Source organism: Balaenoptera physalus (genome assembly GCF_965194825.1).
Source record: "Balaenoptera physalus genome assembly, chromosome: 5".
NCBI classification, from domain to species: domain Eukaryota; kingdom Metazoa; phylum Chordata; class Mammalia; order Artiodactyla; family Balaenopteridae; genus Balaenoptera; species Balaenoptera physalus.
In genome coordinates this window covers 93,420,627-93,447,981 of record NC_138884.1, presented here as the reverse complement: position 1 = coordinate 93,447,981, position 27,355 = coordinate 93,420,627, and the positions used below count along the sequence as shown (strand labels likewise).

Below are 27,355 nucleotides of genomic sequence, written 5' to 3'. Positions count from 1 at the left end.
AAAATACAGTTATTAGTTACTGTCACACCTGTTAATCCACATTTAACTTTTTTATTTGTCTTTATTGCTTAGCTTTTCTCCTCATTTCACTTACACAATCTGAAGTTTGAGTATCGGTGTCAGCATTTCTATTTGCCTCGTAAAAAAGAAAGAGATGTTTTCCTATGTCAGTAGGCTTGTCCTATTTTAACAAACTGTCAGTGAGAATTTGTTGAAAAGAGTTCTTATTCTTCACTAAAATTTTGGATTCATCTTGAATAAACCCACTGACTTATGATCCAATTGGCATTGGAATTATTATTTTTAATTTGATCAGAAATTCAGTGTAGACATTTCCAAAGTAGACGTGCCCAAATTTAGTGTAAAACTGCTCCAAATTAACTCTTAGAATATGCTATTTAGTGGCAATGATTTAACGTTTATAAGACAAAAATTAACTGGACTGTGTAAAACAATATTTGAAGGAAATCATACTTAAAAGTCTATTTTAAAAAGCAGACAAAGCTGGGCTGTAAGATTAGAACACAAATTCCTCCATCGTGCCTCTTGCTCTAAATGGCCCCAGCAAGTTCTATACAGCCAACAGAATTTGAGAAGTTCGAATTCAAAAAGATTGAGTGAAATAATAGTGGGGTTTTTTTTGAAAAAAAAAATTTATTAAGGTATAATAAATAGGTTATTAATTTCAGTGTTATTTATTTTTATGAGTACTTTAAGAAAAATTTTACACTATGGGGACATTAACAGCACTTGGTAAAATGTCTCCATCACAATGAAATTAACAATAGCTCTTAGGCTCTTGGTCTATTTTTAAAATAGATTTCCAGTATTTACAAATTATTTCTTTAATGATTATCTTGTTTATTCCTCATAACAACTGGGTAACATGGATATATTTATCTACATGTTGCAAAATTGGAAATGTATTTAAGTGATTCTACCATGTGTCTAATGTGTCACTAGGAATGAGTTAGAAAAACAACCTAGTTTTTTATTTTTTATGTGCAATTTCCATTTAAACAGTTATTTATGATCACCTGTCATTTGCCAAACAGTTTTCTGAATTCTGGGAGGTAGAAAAATCAATTAGGATATGACTCTGCCCTCAGTGAGCTCATAACTTCATAGGAGGGCTGATTTTTAACTGTAACACTGGTGGGATATGTGCTATAATAAAATTATGTGCAAAGAAATAGTGTGCCAGGAAACCAGCTCTGGGGTGGGGGGAGGGGAAGAGCCCTGATTGGCCACTATTTATGGTGTAAATACTTCTATCATGGCTGTCTAAAAGTTCCTGGCAGTTTAAAAGTCAGCTTGAAAATTCCTGAATATTTAAAAATAAGGAGTTATGATTTCTTTATGTAGAAAATGGGAGTCTCTGGAGGGGTTCACAAAACTTATTTGAAGAACACCTAACAAAACAGCCCAAGCACAGATGGATTCTGCCAAATGGCCAGACCCTCTACCAAACATGGCAATCTATGTATTTTTAACAGAATTTAAATACTCAGACCACAATCTCTCTCATCCTTTCTCTTATCTCTTCCTCTGTATTTATTGGACAAAGGAATATAAGGAATAAAATATATGGTGTGAGATTTAGAAGGAGAATGCAATCATAGTTCTAAAAAAGCACATGAAACTGGAGAATTAAGCAATAAGTGCAAAATTTTACCAGTCTGAAGTGCTTTTAAAGATAATTTTTCTTGTAACAAAACATTTCAGATAGAATCACCTAAGAAATATCTCAGTGTGTTTTCTATTGGATCAGTTATCTCTGTGGATGATATTTACTCTTCCAAATTTTATCATATTTATAAATAATAGAGAGATGTTAGGTTAAATATCTCCATTATCTTGGTGAAGTCACTCTGCTTTGTTTGATATCCTCTCTTTATGCCACATTAAAAACAAAAGGCTTGTGGAGCAAAGATCACCGGTATCTGAATCTGATGTATTAGTCCTTCCTGAGGCAGTTGTAAGGAAGAAGAGGAAATATTCAAATCCAGAGGCAAGTGAATTTTTTAGCTGATGTCATGGTTGGACATATATTAAAAATTTCATACTTAGTGATTTTATATATTTTTTCCATCTGGAAAAAGAACAACCTTGTTATCCATTATAACAAAATCATCTGCATTTTAATAACAATTTCATTGTTCAAATGGATTTTTTTTCTTATTAAACTGTTGATGGGAAATACAAACAGATTGCCCTGAAGGCTGATAAATAAAACTCCAATGTGAGAAAATATTTTATTCTTGACAAGTTTTAAATTTTTATTAAAGAGATTATAAAGCAGGGTCTGGTATTCTGAATTTTCACCTCTGGGCAAATAATCTTTGGATGTTTTGTGGACTGTCAGTAACAATATTACACCTGGTTTCATCTAAACAAGATTCTATGAAGTTGATTTTTTTTCAATGGAATTAAACAGGCTCCACAGAAAAGGTATAATTAGGATCAAATAAAGGTCATTTGACTGTTAAGGGTTATTTCCCTTTCAATTCTAAGATTTCTCTAGATACTATTTTCCCAGTAACCTAATATCCCTCTCCTAGTCTTGCTGGTTGGCTAGCCTAAAGACTTACAATCCAGTTCCAAAGTTTACTTCCAATATGTTGGGAGAATTTTCATTTTCTGTCTTTTATTTATGCTTTTATCTTATCCATTTGGAACTAGTTTGGAGTTTAATTGCCATAATTGCGAGGATAGCAGTGTTGCTAAAATTACTTTAGGGTAAATATAATTGTGGAACTCCTTACATATATATTTCCCATAGAAGCAATAGTAACAACTCACTTATTAAGTCATCCTTTATTTCCTTTAAACTTCAATAAAGGCAAGTGCCTGTAAGCTTACTGAAACTTACAAAATGAATGACTGCTAAGTCCTACAAGCCAATCAGATAACTTCTCTAAACAATGGATCTTAGTCAGAGTTTGTAGTCATAACCTTTTCTAGCAAATTATTGATGAAATGTTTTCAATGTTGCCAAAATCTGAAACAAATTTTAAAACATAATATATGATGATAGATATAATTATCCATTCGCCAATCTCTGCCTTTTGATTAGGGTGCTTACTCCATTTACATTACTGTAATAGGATTTGTCTGCCATTTTGCTATTTGTTTTCTATTTATCTTATGTCCTAATTTTCTTCTATTTCTTCATTACCAGTGATACTTTCTAGTGTACCATTTTAATAACCTTATGATTTCTACTTTTAAAGTTATTTTTTTATTCTCTTTTATTTTACTTTTTATTTTTATGGCTGTGTTGGGTCTTCGTTGCTGTGCGAGGGCTTTCTCTAGTTGCGGCAAGTGGGGGCCACTCTTCATCGCGGTGCGCGGGCCTCTCACTATCGCGGCCTCTCCTGTTGCGGAGCACAGGCTCCAGACACGCAGGCTCAGCAATTGTGGCTCACAGGCCTAGTCGCTCTGCAGCATGTGGGATCTTCCCAGACCAGGGCTCGAACCCGTGTCCCCTGCATTGGCAGGCAGATTCTCAACCACTGTGCCACCAGGGAAGCCCTCTAAAGTTATTTTTAGTAGTAGTCCTGGAGATTAAAATTAACATCTTAATTTAAGACAAGCTAATTCAAATTAATTTTGATGGCATAACAAATTTTGCTTCAATATAGTTTCATTCCCTTACATCACCTTTGTGCTATTACTATTACACAAATCACTTTTTTATATACCATATGTCCATCAACACAGTTTTATAATTATTGTTTTATGTAGGTACTTTTTAACTTTGCCTTGCACACTAAACTTTAAGACTGAATGATATCAAAAGGATTAGAAATACTTTGTCTGGAATGGGGTTGCTCTTCTAGATAAGAGAGAACGTGTCTGTCCCAGGCCTGTGTATATATTCTTTGGATTGAATTAAAAACAGAAAGAATATTTTATTAAAAAACTTTCAATAGGGGATTTTCATCACTCTTTACATATTCGCTCACCTTATATTTTCCAATTAGCAGCTGTCTTCATGATTCGAGTCCTACTAATATCTGTATCACTGCCCTTGAGCTGCTTATGATGCAGTCAACACAATGGGGTAAATTAGGAAACAATGGGGTTCAGTAAAAAATCTTGACTTATGCATTAAGAGAAAAATTCTGGTCCTTCCTCCATCCCCACTACAGTGTGTAGTGTGTACATCTTTCAATGCTTCTTGGCCTCGGTTTTCTCAGCTCTTGAGGTAAAGACCAAAGGTTGGACTAAAAGGTGGTTTGAGTTTGAGTCCTAAGTTTCTATAATTAAAAATATACTTCTTTCTTCTAGAAGCTCTTTGCTTAGCGTTTAGTAGAATAGAAACAAAATCTTTCCCAAATTGTCAAAACCATGTTCTTATGAGGAAACATAATTGCTTTTTCTCATATTATTTTTATTATATTTTATCTTGCAGTGTCCCATATTTATTATATTTATGTCTATATGATGGCATCCTCTGTGGCTAAGAAGTGCACCAAATCTCAGGTATAGTGTGGTAAACTATTTTTAACCAAAGCATCTAGATATGTCTCCAGTAATCTGTGTATATATTTACTATGCTTTATTTTAATTATAATCAATTTAGAATTGATTGTGGCCCCTTTCTCACTCAAAAGTGGCTTTGGAATGTACTAGGTAAAGGAGTTATTTTTCTAAATATTGTCATACTTTTGGCAAATGAGTATATCACTTAGACCTCTGCAAACCCCCAAGTGTTTGTATATTCTGCTTTTAGATTCTCCTGATGATATTGAGGTTGAAATGTAACTGTAAAATCTGATGTTATTTCCAGGAAGGTCACCTTTAAATAAGAATGTGCATGTGTGTGTCTTTTTCATGTTTTATGTATTTGCTTGTTTCTTTTTTCATACTTTACTTACAAGTTTTATTTTAGAAAGAACACTCAAGTCTCCTCAGCTTCATTTAGTTTTTCCTTTTTTGGTTTCTTAAATTTTAGAGATTGAGCAAGTTTAATATAGAAGTGATATAAATTGTTGCTCTCCTTGAATTTTCAGATGTGTAAAATGAGGAAAAGTGAGGAGACTAGGATGAGATACTCTGTAAAATCATGCATCACTAACATGCTTTGCTAATTTTATAAGGGTTGAGAATAATAGTAACCATCAGCTTAAAATAATACCAGGTACCATTCTAAGTGCTTTGCATATATGAGTCCAGAAAACAACCCTGTGATTTAAAAAAAATTCACAACAACCCAGTGAGGTAGGTAAAATTATTATACTCATTATACAAATGAGGAAGCAGAAGCACACTGAGGTTAAACATTTTGCCTAAGGTTACTCAGAATACTCATACCCACTGTGAAAGCATATAAACTATAACAATGGAAGAGACTAGACAAGGAGACCAAAACAGAGACCATTGTCCCTCCTTGGCTTGCATTGCTATGTTTCCTCCTTGCTCCTTTGGGTCTTCAGGAAAATTAACTCTCCATCTTATTTGACTATAAAATCAAGCTGATCTCCATGCTCTGGCTACAGTGTCAATCTCTTGTTTTCCTTGCTCTCTGTCTGAGCTGATGTTTTAAAGCCAATATGTTAAATGAGAAAATCTGGCTGACTCTGTTTTCCCATCAATTTTAAACATCTTTAGTTTGCCAATTCTACATTCATTTGGGTATTACTTGAGGCATATGTAAACTTATAGTATTGTAATATATTCCACGGATTTTCATAGGACTGAGTTCATTTGAAAAAATAAAAGTTCTCCCCTGTTTTTCTTCTGCTAGTTCCACAGTGTCCCATTTCTTCCTGTAGATGTGTACTTACTGCCTATTTTAGGCAAACTCCTACATATGGCTTCTACTGGCTGAGAAAAAGAAAAGTGTAAAAATGCCTCAGGCAAATACTAGAATTAATTTGATAGGACAGGCAGGCCAATTATGTGGGCACGGTGATATATACACACATACTTTTTATTTTTTCCTGTGGGGAAAACCAAGGTAGCGAGGTGCAAGATGACTGGTCCTCAGGAAATCTTTGTCTATCAAAGTAAATAGTGGAAGAAAGAACCATTGATGTCTTTATTGTTTAGTTGTTACATAAAACTAAATCTGTAAACTGCTTTGTTAACATTTTGGGATAGTTTACATATGCAACTTTTGAAGTAAGTTAGTTTCCTATCTTCATTTAAAGATAGTAAATCAGACAAAACTAAACCACAATATCCCTTTTTCTTAGAAGACCTTGAACAAATTCCAGTACACACACAATATACATATATCTGTATGTACTTTGTTGTTGTTGTTCTTAGGATTCCTAGGATACTCCAAAACCTTTTACTCTTCCTGAACTTGCGTTGCAATTTGAGCCATGAGATGGAGGTTTGGTGAATGTATTGTGAATGTCATAACTATCCAATATCATTTGTACATGTTTAGCCATTAATTAAGTAGAAACATGCACTAAGTATACATTTTATGTCAGGCATTGTATTGGAACTCTAAGACTAAAAAAAAAAATCAGTTTGGGTCACATCTTCATGGATCTCACATGAGGAAAATAAAGCAAATCTTAGATAAAGTTGCAAATTAATGTAAAATTTCAGCTGTGATTAAGTGTTCTAAGGAAGGCAGAAATGTAACACTATTAGAATCTACAGTATGTAATCTAGCCAGAAGGCATTTGTGCAATCTGAAGGAGGATAGAGGGTAAAAGGGTGAGACAAGCAAGTCTGAACGATCAAGGAGCTTCCTTGAGAAGATGAAAAATAAGCAAAGCTTTGAATAAGAGTGAAGGAAAGCTGTGTGGTTATCTGGGGGTAGAGTATTTCAGAAGGAAAAGGAAATGCTCCCTTTGAAGCATCCTGTGTACTTGGCATATTTGAGGAATAGCAGGAGGCCAGCATGAGTGACAGAGGATAGTATTGTGACAAAAATTCTCTCCTTGACCAAACTCTAGCCAGGCTCCTCTGAGCCATCTTCTCTATAGCCCTCCACCTTGGCTGAGAAAGAATTGAACACATACTGACATAGTTTCTAACAGCACAGAGCTGCTTCCCTATAAGGACCCTAGCCTCCCTGAGAAAACTCAAGGCTGGCAAAAGAATTTACTGTTTTTTCTAGCCAACAACTGATGACAGATGGCAGAGTGGGAGCTTAACTTTGATAAGTGCCAGTGAGTAAACCTAGATGGGTTTCCCATGCACCTCCTCTCTCACTTTTGGTAATTTTAACGTCCCTGACTCTACTCATGCTCTGTCATTGTCCCTCCCTACTCCCTCATCCTCCCTTTAAAATGCTCAGTCACCTCTGCACAGCTTGGAACGGATCTTAGCTCTTTGTCTATTGTTAGTAGTTAACTGAATAAGTCTGTTTTCACCACTTGAACTAATGTCTGGCTCTGTTTATCTTTATAGTAGGAGGACACAAAGTCATAGATAGTAGATGGGAGCCTGGTCACATTGAGGCTTGTAGTCAATAATAAAAACTCTGGATTTTACTTAAAGTGGGAATCCATTAAAAGATTTGAGCTGAGAAGCTGAATAATAAGACATGTTTGCAAAGAAATCGTCTAACTGCTACGTGGAGAAATGCCTGCAGACAGATAAGGGGAAATGCAGGGACACCAGTTAGGAAGCTGGTGGCGAAAACGTGAAATGATAAGTTTTGGATATATTTGAAGATAGCGCTAATTGGATTTGCTAATGCACTGTTAGAGTTAGATTTTAATATGTAAGGATTGCTTATATACAAAAGGAAAAGTAAAATATGATTTTACACTCTGCTCAAATATTATAAATGATGATGATGTCTTTCCAAAACAATTATTCCATGGAAGAAAAGGCATCATTAGCTAATTAGCAAAATCAGATATATGGTATACATTTCCCACTTGATTTTTCCCAGCTCATTCAAAAGTGGTTAGTGACAAAGACAGACAAATTCAGTGGACTAATTAGCAGATAATGAAAGGACAATATTGTTGAGGGCTCTCTTATATAAGATGTCCTATTCTGTTTCCAAAGAAATACTTGCTTTTTTCCCCCAGACATTAAGAAAAATATGAAGAGACATTTTGTGTTTTCAGAAAATATCTTTATATGAAAAACAAACTCAGTAAGTGGTAATAAGTGTATTACCCCCTGGAAGTTAAGTTTCTAGTTTGGTAGTTACAGCTGTAGAAAGTAGAACAAATAACTAGAATGCCTGGGTGTTTTTTAAGCGACAATTTATGCCAAAAAAACTGTGCTTTAATTATTTGTAGTGAGTGTCAAACTTCATCCTAAATTTTATTAAATAGCACACAATTATGATCCTTTTCCAGGCACTCTGAATAATTATACATTTACTTTCATCCAGCCACCCATCCAATATTATCCAATGACCATGAAGATTTGCTTAATATATTTTTCATTTTTGCAGTGGAAGAGGCATATATCTGAAACTAAAGTAGGAAAATGGTTTGAAATAGCATGTCCTATTTATATTTGAATAATTGAAAATCTATTATTTTTATAATGAAAAATACAGGAAGGAAATGTCAAAAATGTGTTTTAAATGCTTAATTGAAAGTCTATGAATTCATACTAACCAAGTTTCTTCAGGGATGTTAAAGTGTGGGAGTGTGATTTTTATGCTTATCCCCAAAGCAGAAACTTTAAAGGAATTTATTTACTTAGCAGATGGATCTGAGTTGGAATCCTGCTTCTATCATTTATAAGTTGAGGTTCTCTGAACTTCAGTTTTCTCAAGTCTGAAATGGGGTTAATAATTGCATGAGATTCTTGTAAGAATTTAATGTGATAACACAATAGAGTGCTGGTCAACCTCCTTGATTTTTTTCACCTGGGCCTCAGCTCCCTCGGAGTGATGGAGCAGGGCACTGGGAGAGGGGACATGACAAATCTCTCTAGGATAGTAGGTTACCATTGGAATCCTGTTAATTATTGTTGTTTTTCTTGACTAACACTGAATGGCCTTCTCTGTATTTATATAACAGCCATTCATACTCTAACTCTCCCAGATGGGTCCGTGTGGGAATTTGTGAGAGCGTTCCTCAAGGAGCCTCTCTACTTGCCAATTCCCTAGATTTTTCTTGCTTCCCTACCTTAAGCAACCACCTGCAAGGGTACAATCCCAATCTCTTGCTGCTGGAGGAAACTTGCCAGCTTTTTCGGGTAAAGTAAAAGTTTAGTGAATGTTTGATGTTCCAACCAGATCGAATTATCAGCTTGCTGGTGCTCCCACCTCCAGCTCCTGAAAGGGTTAGCAATTAACAGCCCACGGCTGTACCCTCTTATGGCAAAACTTCCTTGGACAAATTGGAACTGTCTCATCATAGAGGCTATGAACCACCTTTTCCCTTGTTCCCCTCTGCCAAGTGGGGGAAAAGACCTCAGCCAATGACTAACATCAATGAGATCTAAAATGTCAACCCTTTCTGTTGAGTTGAACCCACTCTTTTGGCCCATTTGTGTTTCAGAGCTTTGCCTGGATCAGACCAAGCTGAGTTTTCAACTGAGACCATGTTATTGCTTAGTTTTTTTTTTTTTTTATTTATTTATTTATTTATTTTTTTATTATTTTTATTTATTTATTTATGGCTGTGTTGGGTCTTCGTTTCTGTGTGAGGGCTTTCTCTAGTTGTGGCAAGTGGGGGCCACTCCTCATCGCGGTGCGCGGGCCTCTCACTATCGCGGCCTCTCTTGTTGCGGAGCACAGGCTCCAGACGCGCAGGCTCAGTAATTGTGGCTCACGGGCCTAGTTGCTCCGCGGCATGTGGGATCCTCCCAGACCAGGGCTCGAACCCGTGTCCCCTGCATTGGCAGGCAGATTCTCAACCCCTGCGCCACCAGGGAAGCCCCTATTGCTTAGTTTTAAATCCAGTATGCTATCCTGTTTCTTTCAGTCTTCTGTGAGCACACCCACAATACATCCACTTAACAAGAATCTTGTTCTGGGTTCCGCTTCCAATCTAAGACAATAAGCAGTGAGATTGGAGCCTGACTGGTTTTGTGATGTCTAACCCATGGGAAGCCCATGCATTTGAATGTGGCTGCTTCTAGCAGAATATGTCTTCTGCAGTTGTTTAGAGTCCTACTGCTCTGTGCCATCTTAAACCCAGTCTAACTTATATATTAAGGAGCACATGTGAGACATCTCAATAAGCTCAGAACAGGTATTATTCCACATTACTTATGATTTCATAGGAGAGAAAAGCCTTATTTCCAATCATGTGTTATTTGACCCAAATGTTATTTGAGAAAATTCTAGATGGAACCTAACCTGGCTGTATTACTACAGCTCAGAAAGGGTTACATTATTCCTGGTTAGATAACATTTTTGGATTCCACAAGTATCTAACAATTATTGATGCATATTATGAAATACAAGTCTTAGAGTTCTGGCTGATATCCTCCTTGGCTTATATGCAGCTAGCAGGCATAGATAGCACTTTCCTATAGTTTCTTCATTCTGTTGATTATAACCCAGGTATCTTTCTCATGACCTCCTTTTTCTCAGCCTCTCAAATTAGAGATAGAAAGATTCATGTATAGTCATGAGATAAGAACTATCCCAGGAAGGATGATTTTAAGTATTTCTAAAACTACTCCCTTGTTTTACATAATAAGAACCCTCTCCTTTTGTCTCACATTTGCTGCCTTGATTTCCCTATGGAAAGACACATATTCAGGAAATATTTTTAATGTTTTTATTTCTCAGTTAGAAAAATAAACCCTTCATTGCAGTTATTCACACTTCTAAATAGCTCGTTCACAATTTGGGAAAATTTAGGTTGAACTTGATAAAATACCCAAATGGAAATAATTCAAGGGAAAGGTGAGCTTTATGGGAATAAAACTAGGGCATTTCTTGAAGTCAAAGAAGAGTTTAACAACTAAACATCTGGAAGGCAAGGATGGCAAATAATTTTCTGTCTTTCATCTTTATTCTCTATGGAGCTTAGTTTATGCTTTTATCCACATGTCATAAGATATAATTGGTGACAGCTGCTGCACATTACATCTTACAATTCCAGTGGCAATACAAGAATGTTGTGACTCTTTTTGGAGTCTAACAATCCCTGGGAAAAGTTTTATTGGCCAGGTTGGCTCAGGTGCTTACTCCAGGACTAATCAACTGGGGACAATGGGTGAGATAATGGTATGCTTAATGGAAGTTCCCGTGATAATCCTGTGAAATCAGTAGGGGAGAGTGGCATTACTATAGAAAATTGCAATTCATTAGGAAAAAATATCAGGTGTGGCAATGCCAACCAGTACACACTCTGTGCTAGTGCAGGCCTCTTGCGTGCATGAGTTAGTATAATTAATCTAAACAAAAATTGGAGGCCACTATTTCCATTACATGAGTGTCCTAAAATTAAGAACCTTGAAAGTGGTAGCTATCAAATTGCCAAGCCACTGTGAAGCTATGTTTTTTCTCCTAAATCGGATTTCTTTTACTTTACTTTCTCCTGGCCTATAGTTTAAATGAAAGACAGTTCTTTACGTTTATTAACCAAAGGGTGGCCCTCTTTAATATCTTCCTTCTGCATACTTTAGCCTTGTGTTTCCTGGAGAATCACACACCACAGCCCCACATTTTGTAAGTCCAGAAGTTTTATCAAATTTTCTACTTTCACTAAAGTCATAAACCCGAGCAGGAAAATTAGAAAAATGTGTTTCTAATGGCTTTTATCTACTGATAGGCATTATTCATAACAGACATTTGTAATATCAGATGTTTGTTACAGAGAATATTTTAAAATTTAGATTTGCGTAGTTGTGGCTTCTCTACAGATATAGATAATTCTTAATTGGATTGGAGTATTAGTCTCTTATGAAGAGCTCATAGTTTACTGAAAGAGTAAGGTAAGTTACGTGTGCAGGGATTAAATATGAAAAACACTGCAAAAGAAAGGAAAGAATGTAAAGTATTTTGGTGTAGCTAAAATTAGTTGTCCAATTTATGGTTTTATAGAAGTAGGCTACACTATCAAACCAACACACACTTTTTCTTCCAACATTATTTTTCTCTCTAGGCTAATATGGACTTGATATTCAGCAATACTTTTTATCTGCCAAACATCCAATATTAATGTTTTTACTTGGGAATAAGCTAATGATTATACTTAAAACTTTGGTTGCAAGTTGCCTTAAAACTTTGAATACTAGTTAGAACATTTTTGCTCAAAACACAAAGTTATGCTAAAATGTCTTTCATATTTCATATTCAACCAGAATAATTTGTCAATAGATCTACAAATTTAAGAGGTACTGTATGTCCAAAGTATCTGTGGCATTATTCATTAGTGATAGATTTTTATTTTATGAGTAAAAGAAGTGAATGGAAACACACATTCAGCTCTAACATGTTACTGATATGTGAAAGAATACTGCCACATAACCCTTTGTCTTGAATGTGTATTTTTTTAAAGTATCTTTTTCTTCAATTAAATGCTTATCACAATATATAAAATGGACAAGCTTTTGTTTTTCTTGGCAAAATGAAAAATATAAACTTTACAAACATTAGATCGTCCAACAAGTTGTGTCATTTGTACATAAAAGTGACCTTATATAAAAATCTCTTTGAAAACTATTGGACAAATAGATGTGAAAAAGAGTGCACTAGAGCAGGGTCTCCATAAGAGATCTCAGTCAAAACTCAGTTTACAATTTTATTCCTGGTATGAAGGTAAATGAGAATAAGAATGGCAGTTCAATAGTTTCTTGCTTGTTCTGACACTTTTATTATCAAATAACTTAGAAAAAATTTGAGTTATAAACCTGCTATGTTGAGAGAGATAATGGAGAAACATTTTTTTCTTAATGAAATAAAATGAAAGACAGATATAAAAGATTATTATTCAACCAATTTGTCATCAGAAGAATTTGGGTGATACTAATCTATGTAAAGCGTATCCTATTATTAACTCTTAATTATGAGCTTGGAAAATAAAGCTACAGACAGGAGCAAAATGTATGCACATTTAAAATAATTATGAATCAACAAAATTTGCATACCTTAAATCAACAAATAGTATGTCAGTAACTTCTCAATGCTGAGAAAAATATAAATTCTTTCACTGATTACAAATGTATGTGTGTGTATGTCTGCACGCATGTATATACAAACATATATGGAAGTAGTGTGTAAAATGGTTCAGAGAAAGAACTCCAGTCTGGGTATGAATTCGGGCTCTGGCATTTACTGGGTGACTTTGATATTGGACAAGTTAGTTAATTTTCTGTATATCAATTTCATTAGTTGTAAAATGTGAAAAAAAAAAGTAATACCCGCCTTGTAGATTGTTGAGGTTAAATTTAAAAGCCTAGCATAAACACTATATAAATTTTAAAAATACAGTATATATACATATATATTATACATATTTTTACTTTTCTATTTCTGAAGACCCATCATATGTATTACAAGAATTACAACATGTGTGTTTTGACTCTGAGACTTGTGTTCTCTATTCTGGCTTCACTTCTCACTTAATGCAGCAGAGCCTCAGGAAAGAAAAAAAAAAAAAAAAAAGAGCATTGAAATTCATGATTTTTCAGGTTCATTGGCACTTAGAAAGCTAAAGCACAGACAGGCAAGGCTCACAGCTTGGTATTTCAGCCATACACATCTTAAAGGGGTAGAGCTTTAGTTAATTAGCAACTGACTTCCCAACTTCCCAGAGCTGCAATGACACTCTGCTGAGCTTTTAAGTGAGGAATGTGAACTTGGCGCCTACAATCTTGAACAAAGCCAGATTCCATATCTCCACTTGCTGTTTTACCAATGTTCTCCATCAGGAATGTGGTATATAGGAAGAACATAAAAGTTTCCTAACTCTGGGCTCCTCTAGCATAAACCTTTTACCTTGTCACTAACCTGGTGAACTACTCCAATGCGCTCAATCTCTTATGTCTACATTTCCTCACATTTGTCATAAAACATTGGAATATTAATGTATTCTATAAAAATAAGTCTTTGTTTTGCTGTATCGTTAATTCTAGTAGCTTGCTAGAATCATGATTTTCTTCTTGCCCATTTTTTTTGTCCATATCTCTTTGTGATTTAATAGTTCAATTGTGTTTACCCTAGTTTGGAGGATGCTCCCTCTGTGTTTTATCACACAGGTTTGCTACCATTTAGGGTCTGCTTGATGTTTGTGAAGAGACTGAGATGGATAAATATTGCAAATCCATGAAATAAACCAGAGATAAAACACTTTAGTAGAGAGGAGCTCTTTTTTGTATTTGCTGAAAAACTGATTGACTGAAAGTAAAACATAGTAGTGAAGTCCTTTCATAAGAAAAGGAAAGCTGCTTAACACTTGTTAAATATGTAGAAAATGCCAGACACTGTGCCGGACATTGTTCATCCATTGTTCCGTCTAATTCTGATAACAAGTCACTGTGGTAAGGTTGAGTAACCCAATCTGAAAGTTCCTAGTTGAGAACTTACGCTCTGCGGAATATGGGTAGCTTGTTCATGATTTCACCTCTAAATGGTTAAAGCTCAGTGTTTGGATGTTTTGTCTGTATTTAATTTTTTCCTGTTTATTGCAGAATAGTGCTTCTGTGGCATGATGCTCTTGGTGAAATCTGCTTGGGGTGGTTTGGGCCAAGTACAGAGCTGTTTTTGAGAGTGGGCAAGGGGATTTCCCTGTCCTTGGGAGCCCTCTGTCTGAGGGAGGTGGTGGACATTTTGGAGGTGGTGGTGTTAAATTTCAAAATTATAGAAATAAACCATGAATTAGCTAACAACAGAAGTGTTCTTTAGAAATTGCTAGCTTACTTGTGAAATATGAATTTATAAAAGGAGAATTTTAGCAGCTTTACTGAAGCGTAATTTACATGCCATAAAATTTACCCATTGTATATGTAGAATTCAATGATTTTTAATAAATCTACAGTTTTGTGACAATCATCATAATGCAGTTTTTGAACATTATCATTCAAAAAGTTTCTTCATTCTCTCTTTCAGTCAATCCCTTCTGCCCTAAGAACAAGGCAACCCTTGATATGCTTTTAGTCTCCATAGATTTACCATTTCTACATATTTACCATAACAGTACAATATATAGCCTTTTATGTCTGGAGTTTTTAACTACTGTGATGTGTTGAACATCATATCTTGTTTCATCATATAACAATAGTTTGCTTCTTTTCGTTAATAGTATTCCATTGTATAGGTTTACCACATTTTGTTTATTCATTCACCAGTTGAACATTTTGATTCAGTTCTTGACTCTTATGAACAATGCTGCTAGGAACATTTGCAAAATGTCTTTTCTGTGGACATTATGTTTTCATCTCTCTTAGATAAATTCCTAGTTGGAAAATTTCCAAGTCACATATGAAGTTTAACTTTTTTTAAGACACCACTTTCCTAAGTAGCTATACCGTTGTGGTAGGCAAAAGAATAGCAAGCCCCCAAAGATGGCCATGTTCTATTCTCTGGAACCTGTGACTATGATATATCACATGGAAAAAGGGAATTAAGGTAGCAGGGGGAAAATAGCTGAGCTTATCCCGGTGGGCCCAATGTTAACACTAAGGGTCCTTAAAAATGGAAGAAGAGAGGCAGAGGCAGGAGGCAGAGAGATGGCAGCATGAGGATTCAATACTTTTTTGCTGGTTTGAGATGTAGGGGTGGGGGGAGCTATGCACAAGGGTTGAAGAGAGGCCTCTAGGAGATAAGGATGCCCAACCCAGCCGACAGCCAGCAAAAAACAAAGACCCCAGTACTACAATGGCATGGGACTGAATTCTGCCAACATTTGAATGAGCAAGGAAATGTATTCTCCCTAATAGCTCATGAAAGAAACACAGCACTGCCAAAACCTTGGTCTTAGCCCAGTGAAACCCATATCGAACTTCTGACCTATAGAACTGCAAGAAAATAAATGTATGTTAGGTTGATATGTTTTTGGTAATTTGTCACATTTGTAATAAACCAGTACAACCATTTTACATTCCCACCAGCAATGTATGAAGGTTCTTGTGTCTCAACATCCTTGCCAACACTTGTTGTCTTTTTAATTATAACTACTCTAGTGGGCTAGTAGTGGTATGTTACTGTGTTTCTAATTTGCATTTTCCTAATGAATAATGACATTAAACATCTTTTTGTGTGCTTATTTGCCATTCGTATATCTTTGGTGATTTCCTTTGGTAAAACATCTATTTGAATTTGTTACCCATTTTTTAATTAGGTTGTCATCTTATTACAGAGTTTTAAGTGTTCTTTATATAATCCGGAAACAAGCCTAGCAAATAAATGAGTTAATTTATCTATATAATTTGAGGTATTCAACTGTCCCAGTACCACTTATTTTAAACAATTGCCTTGGAATCTTTGTCAAAAATAAATTGAAGATACAAAAACAGATTCATATCTGGACTCTCAGTTCTATTACATAGATTTATATAATCTGTATGACAACCCTTACACCAATACCGTGTTGTTCTTATTGCTGTAGCCTCATAGTATGTCTTTAAAATGATTAGTATAGTCATATAACTTTTTTGTTTTCCAAAACTGTTTTGGTTATGCTAGATCTTTTTACTTTTGTATGTATTTTAGGATTCACTTGTCAATTTATGAAAAAAAAAACCAAACAAACTAATTTTGACAGAGATAGTTTTGAATCTGTATATTAACTTGGGGAGAATTACCATTTTGAATCTTCTCGTCCCATATCATGCTATGTCTCTCAATTTGTCTAGATCTTTAATTGTCTCAGCAATGTTTTGTAGTTTTTATTTTGCAAGTTTGTACTGCTTTTATTAAATTTATTTTCAGTATTTTATTCTCTTTCATCCTATTGTATATGGAATTAGATGCTTAATTTTATTTTTGGATTATTTATTTCTAGATTATAGATATAATTCACTTTTTAAAAATATTGACATTTGTCTTAATTTCCTGGGACTGTTGGGATAAATAACAACAAATTTGGTGGCTTAAAACAACAGAAATTAATTCACTCACAGTTCTGGATACCAGAATTCTGAAATTAAGGTGTTGTCAGGTGGATGCCCCAAATTCCTTGGTATTGCTTGGCTTATAGAAGTTATCACTACAATCATTGCCTCCATCTTCACCTTCTCCTCTGTATGTCTCTTCTCTTCTGTCTATCTAATCAGGTTTGTCCTCAAGTTCAGTAGATTTGTGTGAATAAACACTTGTCTATTTGTTGTTTTGTCTTTTGTCTATTTTCAGAGCCCTGAATTTGTTGTTTTTGACAATTGTGTCCAGTTTCATAATTACTTTATGGAGAGGTGATTTGCCAAACTTTTCATTTCACTGTAGCAGAAAATGCCCAACTTGTGATATTTCATATTTGAGTCTCATGCAAAGGTAGGTAAGTAGGAGAAAACTGAGAATAATTTTAAAAGTCAAAAACAAATGTCTCCTCATTTGTCTAAATGGTACTTTTCCTAAAAGACAGCCTGTAGTTGGAAAACCAGAAACTAATGTAACTAAATTTCAGTGTGATTATTAGCCATGTAATTTAGAAAAGTTTACTTAAATTCTCTAAGTTTCTTCCTCAATCAATATAGAGTAGAAGGATAAAGATATTTATACACTAAGTTTGTTGAAGTATTTATTAAATAGCATACAAATGCACAGTGGTAATCAAAATATATATCTGTATATATACACACATATATGTAAATATATATATATATATATAAAACATATACATGTATAATCATTTCTTTTTATATATGTATATATGGAAAAAACTAAAACAAAAAAATATCATAACCACAAAAATTCTCTACTCTTCATTTTTTTCAAAAGAAAGACATATTAGCACCTCACTGTCTTGATTTTATGTTATTAAGTAACTCTGTGTTCCTTTAAAGGAAAGCTGCATGAAAGTGAATATAGTAGTCATTAGGGCTGGTTACAAATATGTCCTCTTCTTTTTCTGACACATTGTGAAACTGTACTTCCCCAACCACCTTGAGATGATTTGCTATCCCCATGACTTGCTTTGGGGAAAGAAACAAGAAGGAAATGAAATGTGATATTTTGAGACTAAAATTTTAAAAGCTAGACATGATTTGCCACATCCCAACTCCTCTGTCTTGGTGATCTCAAAGTACAAGTCCAGCTGAAACAAACTCTTTTGCCAACCCACCATGGGCGTAAGTTATGAGTGAGAAATAGGCTTTTATTTTTCTAAACCATTGTGATTCTGTGCATGCTAGTTAATGCAGCATAGTTTAGCCTGATTTGACTAATAGAGTTTTTCGAAATATAAGATTTACTGGTTTATACCCTTTAATATAAGTAATGCCCAGTAATATGCTTTAAGAATTCACGTACTTAGAGTAGGTTTTTAACTAAAATCTTAAAGTATGCAAAAGTTTTATAAATTTCTTTGGGGAGCTCAGTTAAAGAGCTTATGTTACATTGCAGATGAATTCTGCAGTTATAAAATAATGGTAAACATAAACTGGAAGCTGAATATATCCAAGCTAAAAGTCATTAAACTAGAATAAGTACTTGATAATGAATATAGACTGAGATAAATGCATATATTTAATCAAACGTTTCTGAAGGTGCTTTCTCTAACTGCAAAATTCAGAAGCACAGAAATAAATGCAAGTAATTTGAGTGCTCTGCACTGGCATTTAAATACAAGAGAAGAAATGTTAATAGGATAAGTACCAGAAAGGATTAAGTGTCAAACACCAAAGAGGATTAGTTATTATCCTGCCTTTACAGGCACCCAAATTTCATGTGGCCAAGTAGATAGGAAATAGAAAGCCAATGCTACAAAATGGGACATTTTTCTTCTCTTTGCAATAAGCTTATACTAAAATCAGTTTTATTATGGCACATAACTAAACAAGTAACACAATACTTAAGCTTTCCTATGAATAATCTAAATTATAGTATTTTTCAATGTATTTTAGGAAAATTTAAAATTTTCCCATTTAAGATTACATTAAATAAGCACATGAATTTGCAATTAAATAACATAGCTTCTACTTTTGAAACCAATCATTCATACCTATACACTGAGTTAAAGCTTTCTGCATTATTCAGAATAGTAACTGCAGAGATTTACTGTATTTTATTTCATTTACTGTATATATTTCATTGCAATAAGATATAAAATATATACATGTATGTATGCATATATCACATACATAAATATATATGTATGAATGTAAACAAACACATTCATCCACATACACACATACAACATTTACATATCTCTGAAATTGAGACGTATCTTACACTAATGGAAGACTTAAAGATTATTTGAGACAGTAATGAGAACCCTGGCTGTTGTATGAGAACCTTAAATTCTTCAGTAGATCAAAAATGTACCAGCATTAAAAATGTATAGAAAAGTCATCAGTGATTTAGAAGGAAATGTTGGAGACAATTATGGAAAAGTCTTAGGAAATGCTGTATCATCAACCCTCTTGATTACACAGTGACCAATGTTGTGTGTTGTGATTCAGTGACAATGCTGAATCAAAAATAAATTCAGAAAAATCACCTTTGGATACAAAGAAGATTTAGAAACATATGAACCAATTTAGTTTGCTCATATTTTCTACTGTGTATACATATAAGAATGATACACAATTGAAAGAACTATCTCAGTAATTCTAAAAAGAACTCTTTTGACAAGAATACAATTGAAAAAAAATAAGTACATTGTTGTTTACATGTCAGCATTTTTTCTTTCATAGTGTTCATAAAATAAGGTGCAGCTTATAGCTGATGACATCTGCAGTTCATGAAATATGGTAGTTTATTGACTGTGGTTTCTTACATTTTAACATGAAAGCAAGTGCTGTTGGCATCTTTACTGGAAATGATATTCTAGTCGTTCAGGTCACTGAACGACTAGAATATAATATTCTATTCAACTCATATTCAGACCCCTTTCCAAGTAATTTCTAACTTTACATTATTTGTCTCCACATTACCTCATTTACTGAAGGTGAAAAAGGATAAAAGACAATATCTGAAACTCAGACTAGTTTCCAATTATAGTAAGATGGCTAGAATTATTTACTTAGTTTAGTTATATTTTACTTATCAGTATCAAATCCCTATCGACAAATACCAAAGACTTACTGAATTTTATTCACTCATTCCATCACTGAATATTTATTTTCAGAGTTCCTAATATGTGCCAGAAATTGTTTTAAGTTAGGATTGCTGTTTTACAATGATATTTTTGAGGAGTAGTATCAGTATGTTACTATTTGAAAAAAAAAGATTTTGATAAAGAAAATTTCAAGAGGGAAAACTGTTTATTTAATAGTATTATGCATGAAACACTCCGAAGATATACATTATTGAATTCTCTTCAGTGACAGCAGAGACTATGCCTGTGCTAGTCAATGATACATGCCCAGCATGTGGCCCAGTCCTGACAATTACAGTGTATGTTATTAAATAATTGCTGAATAAATGTTATCTTTACCCCTAATATCAGTAACACCGGTCAACTTGGAAAAGTTCTAATTCTTTTTTTTTTTTTTTTTTTTTTTAAAGATGGCAAATGCAGGTCTTTTTTTTTTTTAATTTTTATTTATGTATCTATTTATTATTTATGGCTGTGTTGGGTCTTCGTTTCTGTGCGAGGGCTTTCTCTAGTTGCGGCAAGTGGGGGCCACTCTTCATCGCGGTGCGCGGACCTCTCATTATCGCGGCCTCTCTTGTTGCGGAGCACAGGCTCCAGACGCGCATGCTCAGTAGTTGTGGCTCACGGGCCTAGTTGCTCCGCGGCATGTGGGATCTTCCCAGACCAGGGCTCGAACCCGTGTCCTCTGCATTAGCAGGCAGATTCTCAACCACTGCGCCACCAGGGAAGCCCTCTAATTCTTAATCACAGTAAAAAATAAGGAAAAACAAAAGTGCATAAAAATGTTTTAAAATATACCAAGCTAGGAAATCACAAGAGAGAGAGAGAGAAAGAGAGAGAGAGTGTGTGTGTATGTGTGTGTGTGTGTGTGTGTGTGTGTGTGCAGTTCAGGTATCCAATGGTGTCTAGTCATGCTGCTACAATTGGTACAAAACGAAATACAGCTTGTTGCTTTTTCCTTTTTTTTTAATATGAAAGTTAAACTGCCAAATAGAAATCAGCAGGTGATATACTCAATAAATGTGCTGCATAAATGAAATTTAAGATGACAAATTACAGGGTTACAAAAGGAAATATGGTGGTACTCTACATAGAATGACAAGTCCCGATTTACTTGGGTCATTTTCAGATTATGCCTGTTGTACCAGCATAATTATTAAAAAGTGTCCCCTTTCACTATCCAGAATGTCTTCATTTGTCTAAGAAGTTTAATGATCATCTGATCATCTGCTATTACTCATAACAACCCTTTTATGACAACTAGATATTTCATTCTACTTTTGATCACTAGAAATCTGTTTAGAAGGAATACATGGCATAGTTATGTTATTTATGATATAAAATCTCATGAACCTCTTTATATTTTTATCAGATGCTTTCTGGTACACAGAAAGTATACACATTGAGTAGATAAATAAACTTGTATTTCATCAGATGAAACTTGATTATAAAACTTCTTAGAGATTTTGTGAGAGCATTAATTTTATAGTACAGTTTCAGTTTTAACTCTCTTTGTGAAGACAAATAGCTATGAGTACAAATAAGTAATAATTTGTATACATCAACACATGTACAGGAAGGAAAATATTATGAATAAGGGGTGTACAAGAATCATTGTCATATATCCATGGACAGGTAAACACATAGTATAAAATAAAGGCATGCTTCTAAGTGCTAACAGAAAGAAGTCCAGACTGCCGATGGAGTAGTTTACAAGGGAATCTCATTAATTTAGATTTTTTACCACTATTTCAAAATTCAGACCATATCAGATAATTTTACTTTTTCCTAAGAATATCAAAGTTATTATTAGAACTTTATATTTTGAAACATATTTTACCCCCTCCTTAATGTGTCAAAATCTCCTACCAGAAAAAGATATTTTTAAAAATTACCTTGTTTTGAATTTTAAATACAAATGCATAAAATTTTCTTTCAGTTTCAGCTTCAACTTGTAAAGAAGTTGGATGTTATCAATTCTCTTCTTACAACAAGAAAACCCTGAATAAACTGAAAAGCAACACCTTTTCCTGCATCCATTAATGCACTGAGATTTCAGAATAAACTGCCATCCGGAAATGTACAGACATGGCAAATCCAGAGAGTCATGGTCAAGATCTGCCATAATCGATAAGTTGGATTTTATTAAAATTTCTGCTTTTTGAAAGATGCTGTTAAGAGACTCAAAAGATAAGCTAAATAAAGACTGGGAGAAATTATTTGCAAAACACCTATGTGATAAAAACATGTATCCAAAATATACAACAGAAATTCAACAGAACAAAATCAAACAATGCAATTACAAAATGGGCAGAAAGTGTGAACAGACACCTCACTGAAGATTTACAGATGTTATATAATCATATGAAAAGAGCCTCAATATCATTTGTTATTAGATATTGAAATTAATTGAAATTAAAACAGCAACGAGAATTAACTTACACCTATTAGAATGGCAGAAACCCAAAAGATGGCAATATCAACTACTCGTGAGTATAAGCAACAGATACTCTTAGTAATTGCTGGTAGGGATGTGAAATGATGCAGCCACTTTGGAAGACAATTTTGCAATTTCTTACTAAACTAAACATAGTCTTACCAAAATATCTAGCAACTGTGATCCTAGTTTTTACTCATATTTTTGAAAACTTATGTCCACACAAAAACCTGAACATAAATTTTGAAACCAGTGTTATTCATAATCACCAAAAACTTGAAACAACCATGATGTCTGTCAATTGGTGAATGGGTAAACAAACTGTGGTACATACGTACAATGGTGTATTATTCAGCAACAACAACGAAAACTTGAGCTATTAAACCATGAAAAGACTTGATGAATCTTAAATGCAAATAACTAAGAGAAAACTAAGAGAAAGAAAGCAGTCTGAAATGCTACATACTTTCTGACTCCATACATATAATATTCTGGAAAACGCAAACTATGGAGATGGTGTGCAGATCAGAGGTGATGGAAGTTTAGAGCAGAGGATGGAGTAGATTGAATAGATGAAGCACAGGCTGTTTCCAAGGTGTTACAACTGTTCTGTATGATACTAGAGCGGTGTATACAAGGTATTAAACATGCATCAAAATCCACAGAACTTCACAACACAGAAAGTAAATCTTAATGTATGCAAATGAAAACAAACAAGAAGTCAAAGAATCCCAGTTTAGAAGGTAGATGTGACAAAAGAAACCACATGTATTAAAAAAGCAATGAAACCCCCTCACTGAAGGGGATGAGGCTGGTAGAAGGTGTTGATATAAGTAAATTTGGAAATGAGTGGAGTGTGTAAGACTAAAGGCCAGTAGAACTGTAAATAATCACTGCACTTAGTTGATAAATTTGTTTCCCAAGAAGATAGTGGTTAACATTTCTGATACTGTTATAAGTGTAGATTGAAACTGGAAAAGTAAGTAAACGTTTGGTGACTAATGGGAGACAGATTTCTCTCTATTGTAGGGGGAGGTTAAAGACAGGCAAGAAAGGGCTTCCTGGTGGTCAGTGGTTAAAACTCTATGTTTCCAATGCAGGGGGCATGGGTTCGATCCCTGGTCAGGGAAATAAAATCCTGCATGCCACGTGGCAAAAAAAGAAAAAATATATATATAGGCAAGAAACAGGAGGTTAGAATAAATCCATGTGGTAATATTAGGATTAGAGTTGGAGATGGGAGTATGAACTCATGTTTAGATTAATATAGATACAGTTTGCATATGTGAGAGGGCCTAGAATAAATTATACCCCAGTAGCAATGATTACAGCTAGCATCCAGATCTTGGTTTTTAATACTATTATCTAACAAAAGAAACCAAGATTCCTTGAAGAATTAGCTGATTGCAGGAATGAGTCAAGAACTATACAACAGGAGATGGCAGCATCTTGTAGTGGCAGAAATAAAGCCACCCCCCCAAAAAATTTCCACACCCACCAATGACACAATATGTCAAAGGGATGCATGAGCCAAATGAAAGTTATTCCAACAGCTAAAATGAACAATTTGAGCAAGAAAGCAAATAAAGAAGTATTGGATTATAACCCAAAGAATAAAAATTCTTGAAACTATACTGATATAAGCACATTATTGGATAAATAAATGAGTGAGAATAGACAAATCTCTGGTATAGAAGAATTCCAAAGAATTTCTGTACATATACTATTCTTAAAGAAGTGGAACATAATTCTCCACTCCTTAAATGTGGTCTGCACATAGTTGCTTTCTTCCAAAGAATACAGTACGGAAAGGGAGGAAAAAAAAGAAAAAAGAGTAATTTTACATTGGAAAAACCTGACAAATGCTAGCTCAAGCCAGGAGGATCAAGGTTAACAACAATAAGTCATGTTAATTGTGTGTACCTTTTATATATGATGAGAATGACCTCTGTGATCTTCCCCTTAAAAAACACATTATCCCAGTATAATCTTAATTAAAACATGATTACACATAAATCCCAACTGAAGGACATTCTAAAAAATACCTAACCAGTAATCCTCAAAAATGTCAAAGTAACCAAGAACAAGGAAAATCTGAGAAAATGTCACAGTCATGAGGAATGATTAAAGAGAAATAATGGCTAAATGTAATGAAATATCTCTAATGATACTGTGGGACAGAAGAGATACATTAGGGAAAAACTGAGGAAATCTGAACAAAGTATGAACTTTTTATCAATAAATATCAATATTGATTCATTGTGACAAATGTTAATCTCTTTTTTAAAAAATTCCCTTCTCTTTCCTTCCATCCCCCCTTCCTCCTTTCACCTCCCTTTTCCCCCTCCCTTCCTTCTTTCCTTCCTTTCTCTTTCTCTTCTCCCTCTCTTCCCTTTCTCTCTTCCTTTCCACTCATTTAAATTCTTGGAAAAAGCTTGATGTAGCTGAGACTATTTCTTGTTTAACTACCTGGAAGGAAGTGAATTTAAAACTATCTGCACAGTATTATAGAATTGAAAACTAGTGGGAAAACTTTTAGTTTGCAAGAAGGGTAAAACCTCAGAAATTTCATAGGTCTTGATGCACGTTAGCCCATCATATTTTTCCAGAGAACCCAACTTTTTCCTAAGTTTCCATCCAGCCAAACTCCCAGCTGAATGCAGCTGCATGAGTAACCTCAGCCATAGCCCAGGGAACAAAGAATTCTCCAGCTGAGTGCAGTTACCCACATGAGCCAGAGAAATAATAAATTGTTATTTTCAGTTACTGAGTTTTAGAGTGGTTTATTATAGAGCAATAGAAACCAAAACAGTAACAAAACTTAGAAAGAACTTCTAAGTCAATACAAATATTAATGGCAATATATAAATAAGAGACATGAGCAAATTATTCATATAAGAGGATCTCTACCAGAGGATAAACATGGAAATATGCCTAAATTTATGACTAATTAGAGGTTAAAAATGAAGTTTACAATATTTAATACATTTCAGATTCTAAGTGTTTGTGAGTATGAAGCAACACAATAGAAAAATGTCCAGTGTTTGTAATAGAAAAATTTGAAACAATCTGAACTCCTTAAACAAGAAAATATATAAAAGAAAGTGACAAACATTCAGAGAAGTGAAATCAAATCAACTAGAGCTACATGTATCAACCTCATGAAATTGTAGAAACATAATTAAGGTGAAAATAGCAAGTATTAAAAAGATATTTATATAGTATAGTACCATTTAACTATAATTTTTGAATAATGCAAAGAAATACATATGTTTAGTGAGCATGCGTAGGGCGTAATATGGTGAAAACATACACAAAAATGATAATCCTTGGTGTTGGTGAAGAGGAAAAAGTAGATTGAAGAAGTCCTCCAAGACCAGCTGCAACATTTGTAAATATCTTTTTCCTGAGAAATTATGACGCAAATATGACAATGTTTAATTTCATAGAGTTATTCTTAAAAAAATACCAACAGAATATTCATGTTTTCAAGGTAAGCAATAAAGAATGTTATTTCTGAACCATACCATGTTTTCTCCTCTCCCAAAAAACTACTGATTTGCATGGACAAGTATTTTTTGGTATCTTCCTGGGAGTTTTGTGCTTAGCCTGAAATGCCCTTATAATTGGATAGAGTATGTGTAAAGTTTAACATCTCTCTGGACCGATTTGGGATGCCAGCTTACTTATGGAAAATTCCGAATTCAAATGCATCAATTTTCTTTACCTTCTCTTGAACATGAATTAATTGGAGTATTTGGTTGCATGTATGTTTTCTCCCTAGACTTTCTTCTTCATTAAAATGATTTCAAAATAATTGGAAGCTTTTTGTTTTATTTCCATCTTTCCGATCCAGGCATTTGGTGGCAAGAGTGACAGAATTAGCCTCAGAAAGATCTTCTGCTTCATATTCTGAGACCACATCACAACTCCTCAATGTCCCTCATGAAATACTTAGTCTCTCATTCTTTCTTTGACTTTCTCAAGGGTTCCCATGATCTAAACATCAACCTATTAATTAAGACTGACTTAGATGAATAGAATAAAATCTCCTCAATAGCATACCGCTATCATGTAAAGCTACAAACCATATTTCTCACAGTTCAAGCAAAAATTGTTTCATAACTGCCTAAGTCACTTTTACAACAATCTCAAATTCTGAAGAAAGAATGTATACTGAATATTCATATCTTACAATTTGCTTCAGCCAAGCTAAGCCTCATTTTTTCATCTATTGCTCCACTCTCAAAAATTGCTACCCATCTCTGTGAATGTAATTTCTTTCTGTATTCAGCTAGTTCGTTAGTCTCCACACATCCTGTAATATTATTCCTAACAACTTGGGCAATTTCTGTCACTAGCCCTATATTCTCAAATCCTGCCAGACTAGTCCATTAAGTAAACAGGAAAACAGCACTACTTCTTTTGTCATGAATAAGGAAAATTGGATATTTGCCGTGTCCTCGCTAAACACTTTTGTGGTCCTGGTAATGTCACTAAGCCTTCTGGGGCTTCAGTTTCCTCATTTGTAAAATAAACAAATTAAATTCAGTGGTACTTAAAATTCTTTCCAGTTCCACACTTCTGCAACTTGGCTTCAAATATCACTTCAAAATAAAATTTATAAATTAGATTTATTGCCATTGTTTGCTTCTTTCAAAACAAGAAATTCACAGGAAAGGATAAGTACAGTTTATTTATCTGTATTTATTTATTTACATGAGGTCTATTTTCTAAACAGCGGTTCCTTGTAAAAATCTGTAGGGCTTTATCCTTTCTGAAGCAAGATTATTTTGGCATTTCTAGGTTTATTTCCTGA

The 27,355-nt window shown here is 34.2% G+C and overlaps 1 long non-coding RNA gene across 1 annotated transcript; it reads right to left on the bottom strand.

Annotated features, from left to right (window-relative positions):
* Positions 1-3,880: 3,880 nt before the first annotated feature.
* Positions 3,881-18,097, bottom strand: LOC309661176. The gene is made up of 2 exons (XR_014263882.1): positions 9,817-18,097; positions 3,881-9,481 (listed from the first exon to the last, which is right to left on the bottom strand). It is a non-coding gene; the product is annotated as an uncharacterized lncRNA (long non-coding RNA).
* Between the last annotated feature and the right edge of the window lie 9,258 nt (positions 18,098-27,355).